This window comes from Mesocricetus auratus, unplaced genomic scaffold (genome assembly GCF_017639785.1).
Source record: "Mesocricetus auratus isolate SY011 unplaced genomic scaffold, BCM_Maur_2.0 Super-Scaffold_100010, whole genome shotgun sequence".
NCBI lineage: Eukaryota > Metazoa > Chordata > Mammalia > Rodentia > Cricetidae > Mesocricetus > Mesocricetus auratus.
In genome coordinates this window covers 42,275,266-42,289,317 of record NW_024429194.1, presented here as the reverse complement: position 1 = coordinate 42,289,317, position 14,052 = coordinate 42,275,266, and the positions used below count along the sequence as shown (strand labels likewise).

General features: G+C 38.5%; 1 pseudogene; it reads left to right on the top strand.

Annotated features, from left to right (window-relative positions):
* The window catches only part of LOC101837055, a 103,480-nt pseudogene extending 92,412 nt beyond the window's left edge, over positions 1–11,068 (top strand).
* Positions 11,069–14,052: the final 2,984 nt, after the last annotated feature.

The window sequence follows — 14,052 nt, the reverse complement described above, 5'->3', positions numbered from 1 at the left end:
CCAGCACCATTTGTTGAGGATGTTTTCTTTTTTCCATTGTATATTTTTAGCTTCTTTGTCAAAGAAGAGTGGATAGAGAAAATGTGGTACATTTACACAATTGAGTACTATTCAGCAGAAAAAAACTGTCACACCTGCTGCGCAGCCTGTGTCTGAGAACATGCGGAGGGTGTCAGGGATTGACAACACAGAGACTCGTTCAAGGATATAAAGATAACTTTAAGCAGGCCCCAAAAAGGTTCAAGAAAACTTCCTAAGAAAGGCTCCCACCAGAGAAGCTTCTGCTCTCTCCTCTACCCTGGCTGGTTCTCCCCTGACACCAGAAACTGACCTGTGTGTGTCAGAAGAGGCGATTTAGTCTCTGGACAAAGTCGAGGTCAGGGCGGTTTCTGTGGGCAGGCCCTTCCCAGGACCTTATTGCCCCTGGCATTGTATTGTTCTTAGTAAACATGTTTTTAGTAAACATTTGTCTTACAGCTGCCTACTCCCAGGCCGAAGGGGAAGTGGGTCTCTGCTCAAGGTCTGGTGTTCCCACAAAAAACAATGGAATCCTATAATTTGCAGGCAAATGTATGGCACTAGAAGAAGCCATCCTGAACGAGGTAACCCAGTCACAAAAAGAGAAACATGGCATGTACTCTCTCATATATGGACTTTAGACATCGATCTGGGGAGTGCCAGCCTACAATCCCATGGCCAGAGAGTCTGGGAAACAAAACCTTCATTCAGTGGCTGATGTAAGAAGAGGCAGACTCTCACGGCTAAGCACTGTGCTGAACTCAAGAAAGCCAGTGACAGAGAGGGAGGACTGATGACCAAAGGGATTAAGACTGGGCTGGTTTAACCCCCAGAAACAGCTGACCTGACAAGGGTTAGCTCCTGAATTCCAGACTGATGCCTGGGAATCAAACATGGGACTGATCAAGACCCCCCTGAATGTGGGTGTCAGTGAGGAGGCCTAGGTAATCTATTGAGCCTTGGGTAGTATTTATCCCTGGTATACAAATGGACTTTGGACTCCTATCCAACAATGAGAGATGCACTCTCACCCTTTAATCTTGGGGGAGGGTCCAGGCCCTGTCCTGGATGAAATGACAGACTATGGACACACCCATGGAGGGCCTCACCCTCCCTGGGGAAATGAGGGGATATTAGGGGGGTTGGTAGGAGGGCATGGGAGGAGGGGAGGGAAACGGAGAGGGACCTGGAATTGATGTGTGAAGCAACCTTGTTTCTAATTTAAATTTAAAAATAAAAAATATCTAAAAAAACACATTAGAAAAGAAACCAAATCCCTCATAATAAAAATGTAGCAAGAAAAAATACTACAGCCGGGCGGTGGTGGCACACACCTTTAATCTCAGCACTCGTGAGGCAGAGGCAGGCGGATCTCTGTGAGTTCGAGCCCGGGCTGGAACGACAGCCTCCAAAACAATACAGAGAAACCCTTTCTCGTAAAAACCAAAAAAAATACTACAAACATTTACCATAAAAGCTGTATAACCATTTTTTCTTTGCATATTTTCATTCAGTACTGTCTAGACAACACTAGTAACATCATGATAGTTTGATAATAATCACATTTGATAATTACTTTTCTAAATGCTAAGATTTTAGTAGTGAAATTAGTCTTTGTAGTTCACATTTTTTATCAGTAGTTCTATCTTGGTGCGAATTTTGGTCCTTGCTTAAAATCTAAATATCAGGGAATGGAGAGATGATTCAGCAATTGAGAGTGTTGGATGCTCTTTGTGAGGACCTGGGTGGAAATGGTACACCCACATTCAGTTCTGAGGAATGTGACTTCCTCTTTGGCCTCTGTGTGCACTGCCCATATGCAGTGTACATGCACATACATACAGAAACCTATATACATAAAACAAAAATAAAATTTCCCCCATTTTGTTGAAAATAAGTTCTTTTCTCATACAATATATTCTGATTATTGTTTCTCCTCCCTAAACTCCTCCAAGTTGCACCCCATCTTCCCTCCCACCAGAATCCACTCCCTTTCTGTCTCTCAGAAAACAGGCTTCTAAGAGATAGTAACAAAACAAAACAACATAAAGTATATATGATAAAACAAAAACCAGCACATTGAAGTTGGGCAAGGCAAACCAACAGAGGAAAAGAGCCAAGGGAAGGTACAAGGGTCAGAGACCCACTCATTCAGACACTCAGGAATCCCATAAAAACACTAAACTGTAAGCAGAGAACCTGGTACAGACCTGTCCAGGTCCTTCGCTTGCTGTTTCAGTATCCATGCATTGTAATGAGCTTTGGTCATTTTATTTAGAGGGCCCAAATGCTGGTCTTAAAAATGTACTGATAAAATGACTCATAATGACATTCTGCTATACTCACAGATCAGTCCCTAATTCAACCATCATCAGACAGGCTTCCTCCTGCAACAGATGAGAATAAATACAGAAAGCCACAGCCAGAATTTATACAAACACACACACACACACACACACACACACACACACACACACACACACAGAGAGAGAGAGAGAGAGAGAGAGAGAGAGAGAGAGAGAGAGAGAGAGAGAGAGAGAGAGGCCACAGAACACTCAGATTTAAATGAGATGGAAAGTGTGTAAGAACCAGAGGGATAGAGTACAGGAGAAAAACACATCTAAAAATATCTAAAAGACAATTCTGTTTAGAGGCACAGACCTCAATATGGGTTATTTGAAATTTGCTTATTTTCTATCCATTCTTTTCTCATGGTAAGCTATTTATGCTTTCATTATTTAAATATTTCCAGGTTCTTAAAATTGCTATATAATTTTCTTATTTTTGTTAGAAAAATGTTCGGTCCTTCCTACTTTGGAAAGTTGATTTTGGAGTTGGTTTCCTATCCTCTTCTTCAGATTTTGTGTTGTTTGTTTCTACTCTTGAATTTTAGGGTTTTCCTTGTCTCCTTTTGATTTCAGGAAAACAAGGTGGTTTGATTTCATTGAACATTTTCTAGATATTGTTCCATCATTATCATTTCTGTAGTCGTACTTACTAGCTATTTTTTGTTTAGACTCCAGGTCAAAGCACTTATGTTGGCAGAGATTCTCTGCTGACTTCTGTGTAAACTGACCTTGTGCCTGTTTTCTGTCTAGATGACTGATGCTTATTTTTAAAAATAGTGCAGTGTCTACCTCCTCTTTTCTATTACACTTTTACTTTAGCACTGCTACTTCAAAAAGCTTTCAGTACCAAACTCTCACTTGTCCTGAGGCAAAAGTATAAAAGATGACATAAAATCTTAGAATTCTGTTCTCTGAGCTTTGTAGCAAACACAGAAGAAGCTAATTTTGAGTGGGGCCTGGGGAGAACTTGAATTGCAATCAGGACTTTGTTTCACCTCACGCTATAGAATTCAGCATTTGGAGATTGCATGTATGTCAGTATCAACAATGGTTAGATACGTACTCATTTCTAACTGTTGGAAAATGATGGCAGTGTGGCAGGCTACATATCGAAGTACTGGGCAAAACTTTGTAAGAGAACTTTAAACATGTGAAAGCAACAAATTCCAGTGTTTAGAATTTCAATTTTTTAATTTTTGAGATTATAATAAAATTACGTGATTCCACCCTTCCCTTTCCTCCCTCCAAACCCTCCCATGCACTCTTCCTTTCTCACTTTCAAATTCAAAGCCCCCTTTTGCTTAATTGCTGTTCTTGCTGTTGTTGTGGGTGTATGTGTTTTGTGTATTCCAAAATACATAAATACAACCCAGTTCAGTCTGTATAATGTTGCTTGCATGCATGTTTTCCAGGCTGAATGGTTGGTATGGGATAACCAATTGATGTGATCTTTCCTGGGGAAGACTATTATTTCTCCTGCTCTCAGCATTCCTTAGTTTCCTACAGTTCTTTCTCTAGGGTTAAGGCCTTATGGTCCTTCCTCCATCCACTTGGTGTGCTGCTTCTTGGTGTTGTCCTGATTTAGCTCATGTTTGAGTGGTCATACTGGTGAGGCTTCATAGGTATGCCTTCTGATATTACTAGGAAACAATCTCACAGGAAACTCTCCATTCTTCTGACTCTTTCAACATTTACTTCCATCTTCAATAATGATGCTTAAGTCTTAGATGTGGGGGTTGCCTTGTAGATATATCTGTTGGGACTGAGCTCTACATCTCTGTGTTTTGTAAGGGTCTGTTGCAAAGAGAATTTTCCTTGATGAAGGGTGAGGACTACACTTGTTTGACAAGATCCTAAGGATGAAAAGGATCTGGTTGGTTGGAGAAGTTCTAAATTTTTACTCTTAAGACTGCCAAAAATTGTATTTGCTCTTGAAGAATACATTGCTTTGAAAAATGTGTACATAGGCCCTGTCCCAAATGATGTGATAGACTTTGATAATCCCCCATAGAAGACCTCACCCTCCCTGGATGGGGTTGGGATGAGGGGTTGGTGGGGGAAATGGGAGGATGGGAGGGAGAAGGAACTGGGATTGATATATAAAATAAGATCGTTTCTAAATTAAATTTTAAAAGATATATGTGTACATCATGGAGTGGCTAAATGGAGCTTATTGACGTATGTGTCATTCTAAGTTATGTCTTTTTCTGTGTTGTATGAGTGTGTAACATTTCTGCACTCAGAAAGTTTTAAGAACATAGTATATAGTTATTAGCAATTGATCAACTCTGTCTGTGATGCTGGAGACTAAATTGAAGACTTAATGCTTGTCAGGCAAGTGCTCTCCCGTAACACAGGTTCTAATTGGTCTTAATAATAAAAACCTGGAGACAGATATAGGAGAAAACACTGAGAGATCAGAGAGAGGAAGGAGCAAAACCACAGCCACCTTACCTACTCAAATTTCCAGACAAGAGTGATTTCCTTTCTCTTCCAGCCATATCACTTCCTGTCTATCTGTAGGGACCTCCAGAACTCTGTAGTTATCTAGTGGCTAGCTCTGCTCTCTGATCTTCCAGCAAGCTTTATTTGTTAGGGTATAAACAAGATATCACCCCACTCTGCCACTGAACTCTCAAACCAATATAGATGCAGACTATTTTTGTTCATACTGTTCTCTGATGTGTGGCTAAGCTGTTCCTCCAGTCCTCTCCAGCAGCTGTGGAATTTCAGTTCTTTTCAGGTGCTGAGATTAAAGCATAGATAAAGTTAGAGGGTTTTTTAATGTTTCAATTGGTAAGGAGATTTAGAAAAACCTGCGTTAAAGGTTGGAGTTGAAGCCTGTGAACTTTTCTTATAAACGCTCTATCAGACATACCGAGGAAATACATGCAATACGTGACAAGAAAGTTGGAGGTCTGATATTTACAGTGGATGATACCCAATCTATGCTAGTCAAATGGGTATTCATGCCATTTTTTTCTTTTGAAGGGAAACTTCAGCCATTTACACAAAAGATATAAAACTTTGACTTAATACACTTCAATCGTGTTTTAAATGATGAGGAATACTTTTCTACTTTGTTGTTAGAATTCTAGCACACACCTTTTAAGGCTCAAGGAACATGAGGAAAGAGAGATCAAAGAGGACTGCTGAGAACATGGAAGCATTGAATTGATAACTGCAGCCATTGTTATCTGTACAAAACCTGTACAAGGTCTTCATTATGTAGCGGGAGTGACTCATAAGATCCCACGCTTCACTGAGGGATATTAGGGGCAGTTGATGGGTGTTGGAAGAAGGTATCCTTGTTTTTAGTGATGTAGCAATTGAAGAGTGCCCATTTTCCAGTAAATACATCACAGTTATGTATGGAATATTTATTATCTCTGAAAATTTACAAGAAAGTCTTTCACATTTCTTGCTAGTCTTTTACCTCTGTTTCTTTACCTTCACCCGTACCTACTTGATCTATACCTATCATCTGTATCTTTGATTATATATTGGAAAACAATTTTTTTACCAGCATTCTGTTGTGAGCTCTTACCAGATGGTGAGGAATTCCATTTTCTCCTTTTGTGGTTACTCTTTGAATGACGGCTGCTTGTAACTTGACACAGGTCAGATGGTTCTGGTCCTGTGATCTTTACACTTGTACCCTTCCCTTTTCTCTCTGAGTCTTAAGGTGCCTTTAATCTATAAGTAAGCAAATTAAATAAAGACTCCAGTAATAATGCAAATGTATTGCTGAACATTTCCCAGTGTGTGAATGAATGTATTTTGGAACCAATGAGGGCAGATAGAACATGTTAGATATTGTAGGGGACATACATACATACATACATACATACATACATACATACATACAGTATTGTGATAATCTTCACCAGTGGTTTTTATTTGTGTTATTCCTTGAATATCTATGTTATCCTATTCATCATCTTTATGAAGCTCATGATATTTGAAAATAATAACATCTTTTATATCTCAGGATTATAGAGATGATAGACATTGAAAATAATTTTTGCAAGGTACATATGTACTGGGTGAAAGACATCCCATGTATCATTTACAGTTGCTTCTCTAGCTTCTGTCTAGGAAATGACTTATTATTTAAAATAAGGTTTTTTTTCTCCCAGAGTTCTGGAATACTGTGTTCTTTGTCCTATAGCAAAAGTTAGTGTTTTGTTCAGAAAGCTTTGTCACGATAAGGCACTCTTGAACAAGAATCTCTCGTCAGGTAATGACTTTCCAAATAAAACCAAAAAATGTTCATGCCTTGAAAATGGAATTTGTTCCGTACAAGATATGAATGAACCCTGTGAGGAGTTATGCGTCACTCTTGTTTGTTCCATAGTTCTTTTTCCCTCTCCAGGAGGCAGGAAATTTCATCTTTTTGAAAGGTGGAAAAAATGAGAGACAAAGTAATACAAGTGCTCTTGAAGTCGCTATTAATGCAGCATTGTTCATTAAACTGAATCCTGGGAAATCAAAGTCTTTGTGGATTTGAATGATTCTGTTTTCCTTATTTGGGCACAGCTTTCCAGCATTTCTAAGTGAAGCGCATTGAGGCATGGTTGGAAGGAACTTTCCCATCTTAAACTTACATTTTAGGATACTTGATAAAATTGTACACCCAGGTAATTACCAGCATAAAGAAAATGCCAGGTATTTTAGTGATGATGAAGATTCATCACTAAAAAAAATCCCCTTGTGCCTCATCCTTGGTAATTATAATCAGGCTGCTGTAATGTTTATGTACAGATTTTTATATAACTGTAAGATACACTCCAGTTTGACAAAAACCTAGCAATGAATTTTATAGGTGATATATAAATGGATGATTAAACATATAAAAAACCTATTGAGTATTTTTCTTCAATGATTATGCAGTTTTGCAATTCCCATTATATCTGTATCTATACATAACATTAATGTGAATTCTAAATGCTGTTACCAAAAATATTGGATTATTTGCATTTAATAAAATCAGTAGCTTCAGAAATAGGTGAAAGTTGGAATTATACTGTTGTTTTAAAGACTTCATTTTCATAATGGCTGAAAATCATACTGCACATCTTTGCATAAGCTAATTTAGCACCTAAGCATTGTTTTGAATGAAGCATGTGTTAAATCTGATCTTTACTTTAAGATTTGTTACTTCTGCTCTGTTTTTTATACAGACAATGAAAATTGAAAGATATAAATAACAAAATATAAAAAGTAAAACAGTACAAAATATAAATATACATATAAAGACAGCACCATCTACAAGAGCATCTATTTATATAAAATATCCGTGGTTAAAATTTCAGAACATGCACTGTTTTAAAGTTTAAACCATTGCAGAGAAGCATCAGATATGAACTAGTAAACAATTGATCAATGAAAAATGTAAGGTCTTCATGGGTTAAGCAACCCATTATTGTTTAGGCCATATTTGCTCCAGTTTGATCATCATATTGAATGGAATTCCAATCAAAATCCAAGGAGGAATTCGTTAAAGTTAAAAATGTTTACTTTGAACCTTATAAGGAAACACAAAGTTTCTAGACTTTCCAAAATACATTTGAGTTCGTCACAAAATGAAATCTGCTCCGTGGAATGGACTATTCCCTTTGTATATTGCTAGATTTTATTTGCTAATAAAAAGTAAGGTTGTGCCAGTATTTATTTGTTATGAGTCTGTAATACTTTTTCTTTGTGATCATTGTCCATGTCATAGTTACTTGTCTTTTTTTAAGAACCTTTAGTATATTTTATTGTATTATTTTCTTTCAACGATAATTTTTATCTTAAATTTTGTTTATTTTAGAAGCACCCTTATATACATATCATTCCCTCACCATCCCATCCTCCAGTGCTCCATACCAACCCCCCAACCCACCCTCCATACTGAGGCCCTCCACAGGGGATCATCAAAGTCCATCACATTATTTGGGGGAGGGCCCAGGCCCTCCTTCCCGTATTTGGGCTGCAATAGTATCCCTCCATAGGGAATGGGCTCCCAAAGTCCATTTTGTTCACTAGGGATAAACACTGGCTCCACTGTTAGAGGTCCCCATAGACTGCCCTGGCCTCCTATCTGGCACCCACATCCAGAGGGCTAGGATCAATCCAATGCTGGTTCCCCAGCTTTAAGACTAGGGTCTCTGTGCTCTCACCAGGTCAGGTCAACTCTTTCTGTGGGTTTCTCCAGCACTGATTTGGCTCCTTTGTTCATCCCTCCTCCCTCTCTGCAACTGGATTCCGGAAGTATGACTCAGTGTTTAGTTGTGGGTGCTTGTTTCTGCTTTGATCAACTACTGGACGAAGGCTCTAGGAGTAGCAACCAAGGTAGTCATCAATCTCATTATAGGTTCTTTCTTAGTTGTGTCTTTGTGTGGCTTGGGTACCAAGGTAATTATAGCCTTGTAAAAAGAGTTTGGCAATGAACCTTCCACTTCTATTGTGTGGAACACTTTGAGAAATATTTGTATTAGCTCTTCTTTGAGTTTCTGGTAGAATTCTTCACTGAAGCCGTCTGGGCCTGGGCTTTTTTTGGTGGGGAGACTTTTGATGACAGTTTCTATTTCATTAGGGAATACAGGTCTGTACAAAATAATAATTATACTTTCACTTAAAATTTTGTTTGGCTTAATTATGCCACGTCCTATGTGATTTTAATGGCTTTTTTGCATTGTTTGGTTGCTGTGTATAATTTCAGTCATATTCCCATATGTCTTTATTTATTGTAAACAGCTACATAAGTCTCTGAGTGGTATTGTTCAGATTTGTTTCCCAGTTCCTAACACTGTGTATATCAGTCTTCCCTGCATCTTGTTTTCTTGGGAATCACTGACAACATTTACTTTTCATCTGTTATTCATACTACAAATAAAAATTTTCAGAACACTTTCTTCCCCAAGTCCCTTTTATGCCATTGCCAGCATTGGCATTACCTTGAAGATTTTACAGAGTCACTATTGCTATCATTTTCATTGATGCCGTCAAATAACAAAGCAGACAAAGTAGTAAGAAAAATGTCAGCTGCAATTACATGGTTATCAACATAGCAAATAATATCTGTTCCTCAATGCTATAAAATAGTCAAGTTTTCAGACTTCCTGAAGAAATAGAGGATGCACCAGAGTGTATCGAATAAAGGCCACATTAATTGTGGTTTAACTTTTTATTTCTGTTTTTAAAGAGTCTTATAATTATGGGCCGAGGGAAAGCTCAGTGGGACAGCCTTTGCTAGGCAAATCAGCTGATCTGAGCTTGATTCCAGGAACCCATGCAAAAAAAGTTGGATATGGTTATATGTATCTGTATACTACGAAATGTTTATGTTATGCCTCCTAGAGTAAAAGTATGCTAATAACCAATTTAAAAAACACAAAATGGAAATGCTATATATTAAATGCATAGCCTTGAGTGTAGATGTAACAGCCCCTAAATGACCAATAGGTAGGTAGATAGACACAGAGACAGAGAGAATCTCCTTCTAAAGTGGCAGACATTCCTCAAGGAGAAGTAATAGGTTGATGATCAGTGCACAAACCTGAACTTGCAGAAGCGGAGAAGCAGGGGATCAGGTGTGTGACTGCAGTTGCCTGGGAGGCCAGAAAGCCTCCCTTTATAGTGGAGATAGAAGTAGCACCTCAAAAGGCTCATGAAGTTTGAATTAAGACCATTGCCAGTTCCGTTTGCCACAGTGATGTCTCTACCCTGAGGGCAGCTGATCCCGAGGGGCATTTCTCAGTGACCTTGGGACATGAAGGTGCTGGAATTGTGGAAAGCGTTGGTAAGGGGGTTTCTAAAGTAAAGACAGGTGATACTGTCATCCAGTTTTCATTTTGTCTGAATCCTAAAACAAACCTTTGCCAGAAGATAAGCGTCTCTCAGGGTGAGGATGCAATGCCAGGTGATGCTAGTAGGTTTACCCACAAAGGAAAGTCTCTTTTTATTTTCTTGGGAACCGGCACGTTTCTGAGTACACTGTTGTGGCTGACATCTTCATTGTTGAAATCGATCCTGTGGCCCTTTGAATAAAGCCTGCCTCCTCAGTTGTTATGTTACTTCACCCTGTTACAGTGCTTCTGTGAACACTGGCAAGGTGGAGCCGGGCTCCCCCTCTTCCATCTTTGTCCTGGAAAGAATGGAATTGGCAGTGATCATGGGCTGTTAAGTGGCTGGCGTGTTCCGAATCATTGGCATCAACATCGACAAAGACAAATTCGCAAAGGCTAAAGAATTTGGAACATCTGCATGCTTTATCCTTCGCGTGTATTGGCAATGTGAAGGGCATGAGAGCAGCCCTCGAGGTGGCCCACAAAGGCTGGGCAGTCAGCGTGGTGGTTGGAGTAGCTGCTTCAGGGGAAGAACTCATCACTGTCCATTCCATCCTGTGACAGGACACACATGGACAAAGATGGAGGAAGAGTGTAGATAGTGTCCCAAAGCTGGAATCTGAATAAATGTCCAAAACGATAAAAGTTGATGAATTTGTGACTGGCAAGGAGTCCTTAGACCAAATTAACAAAGCCTTTCACCTAATGCATTGTGAGGAGGGTGTGTGTGTGTGTGTGTGTTCTAACTGTTCTAAAGATGTTACATTGAGAACATAGTATAGTGCAACCTGTGCTTTTGTCTTGTGATCAGATAGGAACAGACAGACAGATTTGCAAGCTAACGGCCACTTAGACTTCAGAAACTACTAGAAGGAATGTGTGTAATCGTGACTGTAATCAAGGACAAGACAAATAGTCACAAGTTGTTTTTCTGAACTCTCCACATAAATAATTGCTGCTTATGAAGGAATGTTTTGACTTAATAATTTTTTTTGCAAAAGAGGGAGAAGAAATAATTTGATGTGTGTGTGTTTGTGTGTGTGTGTGTGTGTGTGTGTGTGTGTGTGTGTGTGTGTGTAGAGGCCAGAACTCACTCAATTTCAGATGCGTTCTCTAGTACTTTCTACTTTTTTCTGTTTTGGGGACAGGGTTTCCCATGGATTACAAAGCTCACCAGGTTAGCCATGGTTAGCCAGCAGGACCCAGAACCCCACTTGTCTGTGCTCCAGTGCTGGGATTACAGGCATGAGCAGCCATCCCCAGCTGTTATGTGCCAGGAATTTAAACTCAGATCCCCATGTTTGCTCTGCAAGACTGTGCACACTGAGCCATCTCCTCACTCCCCATTCTAAATTTTTATTATTCATGATAGAGCAAAGCCTGATTGTTTCAGGGAGAGACACTGCATAAACCTAAGGATTGTGTAACCTAGAATCTTAGATAGGGACTTTTAATAACACCCCAATTAAATACTAATGAAATGTGCCTTAAAACCAAAGCCTCCTTAGAAAGCCAAACTTCTTTAATAATTTAATAATGTATACCTAATAACCTTGTGCCATTACACCACAGACAAACCTATGTAACATTAAGTGCCTTTGTGTTGGTTTTTCACTGCATTTCGTCATGTGCTTTGGCTTCAATGGAGACCACTGGTTAAGCTAAGTCTTCAGCTTTCTATACAGGCTTGTCATACCAGCAGCCTAAGAAGATGCAGTCTGGTGTGCAAAATCTGTTGCATACAGAATGATGACTAATGATAACCATTCGTACTCTCATTTTTATTACATTTGGATTTCTGGAGAGAATGAAGGGAACACGATCAGAGACACTGACACTCACATTTTAAAAAGCAAACAATCTTGTCCTGGGTTATAATGAATTCAAATAGAAGTAATGTAAGAAGCAAAAGCTGGCTTCTGAGGAATGCTATATAAGTGTCTAGTAGATCCTCAGGGTCTCCATAGTAACTAGAATGCTTTCAAAGTTTGATTCATTCCTCCAAGACCCCAAACAGTTGTTTGGGTTTTCTAATTTCCTTGTGTTAGATAATAAATGCCTAACAGTTAATCCGAGGCATGTTCTGTTCTGCATAAGATAAGGATGCCCAGTGTACTATCTGAATAATATTATTATGAATGAGTGCTCTACAGCTGCATCCTGACATTGCATTATCAGCATAGCTTTATTCTTTCCTTGGTATTTTCCCATCAGGGATGCTTACACCTTTTTAATAGTAAAGCAAACACTGCTGTGTTCAAGCATGCTGCTTGAAATTCTGACCTTTATTAAAGCTTTTCATGATAAAATATATCATAATATGTTAAGAGGAGACTAACATGTTATTCTCAGATTTTTTTGAAAATACAAATTCTCTTAGAGTAGTTATAATTGAAATGGCAACATCTGCTATCACATCTAATGCATTTGTTATAAAATAAAATTACTGAGTTAAAAATAAGATTTTCATGAGATGAGGCCTGGGTAAATACAAATTAAATATGTTTGCAAATACTTGTTTTAATGCATTTAATATTTTATGTTTCCACATGAATTAGTCAATAGAAACAAAATCATATTATCTAAATTTACTTCAGGGACACCTATTAAACTTTAGCCACTATATGGGACACTCAGTCCCTAAGCCACAAAGGCAATTAAGCAGCTATTAATATAAAACAGAAATCCTATGTGAAGCATCTCGTTAAGCTGATGTTCTACTGTGTGGCAAAGCGTGTGTTTTTGGCATTTTCATGTTATCTAGCCCAGTGCCTTTGGTCCTACTAATGTGTAATTAGTGTAGGCCCTGTTTAATTTATTTAAGTTCCCTTTGATTTTTCCTTTATTATGAGATTCTATGTTCACCATCTCTCTTCACATTATCCTGTGTTGGGAAAAATGCATCCTTTGCCCTGTCAAGGGACACTGAGAAATCTTTGCTGTCAATCCCTAATTGTTCTAATACAGCTGGTGATCATCATTATCTGTACATGGAAACCACAATTTCAAATTAAAATGAAGTAAAAAAATTACCCAATTACAGAGACATTTCGTATCATAGCACTGGTGGCCATTTGTGAAATGCTGATTGACTAGACTCATTGCATATGATGTCTGCATCATTGATTTAGGTTACTGGCATTACTCATCACTCAGGCTAGCACCATGTTGCTCTTCCTAAACAAAACTGCCTTTTCAGTTCTTGAGATGAAGGAGGCTAGTTTTCTAACTCATGGTACTTATGCATTTCAGTTTTTAGCAACTATGACTTCAACTCCTAAACAGTACACTGTTACACATAGGCTGTGATGAAAAGGGCAACACTAATTTTACAAAGTTCTTGAAAATTTCATTTTAAGTTCTCAAATTAAACAAAGAAGTTTGGTTATGGAAACAATAAGACAGCAGAGAAAAGGGCAATCAGCTCGTTTTAGGATTCAGATACGGTGTTTGTAATGCATGGCACAGCTTATTGGTATGCTTTCTTTAACTCATTTTTGGGATTTCTTTAACTAATTTTTGGGATTCTTTCTTCCCTCTTCTGTTTCTTCCCACCTATCTGTCCTCGATTCCTTTTTTTTTTTTTTTTGAGCAGTGTAGTTAATAGACCATAACCTATTCAAAGTAATACATCCAGGGAAAAGATCTGTTTCCAAATAATGTAATGACAGCAATGTCCTCTGAGATAAAAGTAAAACCCACAGTATATTTTAGTGACATGTTCTAAGTTATCCTGTTTGGACTTTGTCTATGTTTTTGTAGTTAACTTGGAGCTTAAGCTCACAAAGGAAAACTTTGCCTGGATTTGCTAACCACTTCATTACCCTTTCCATTTAGAAAATGATGGCAGAGAA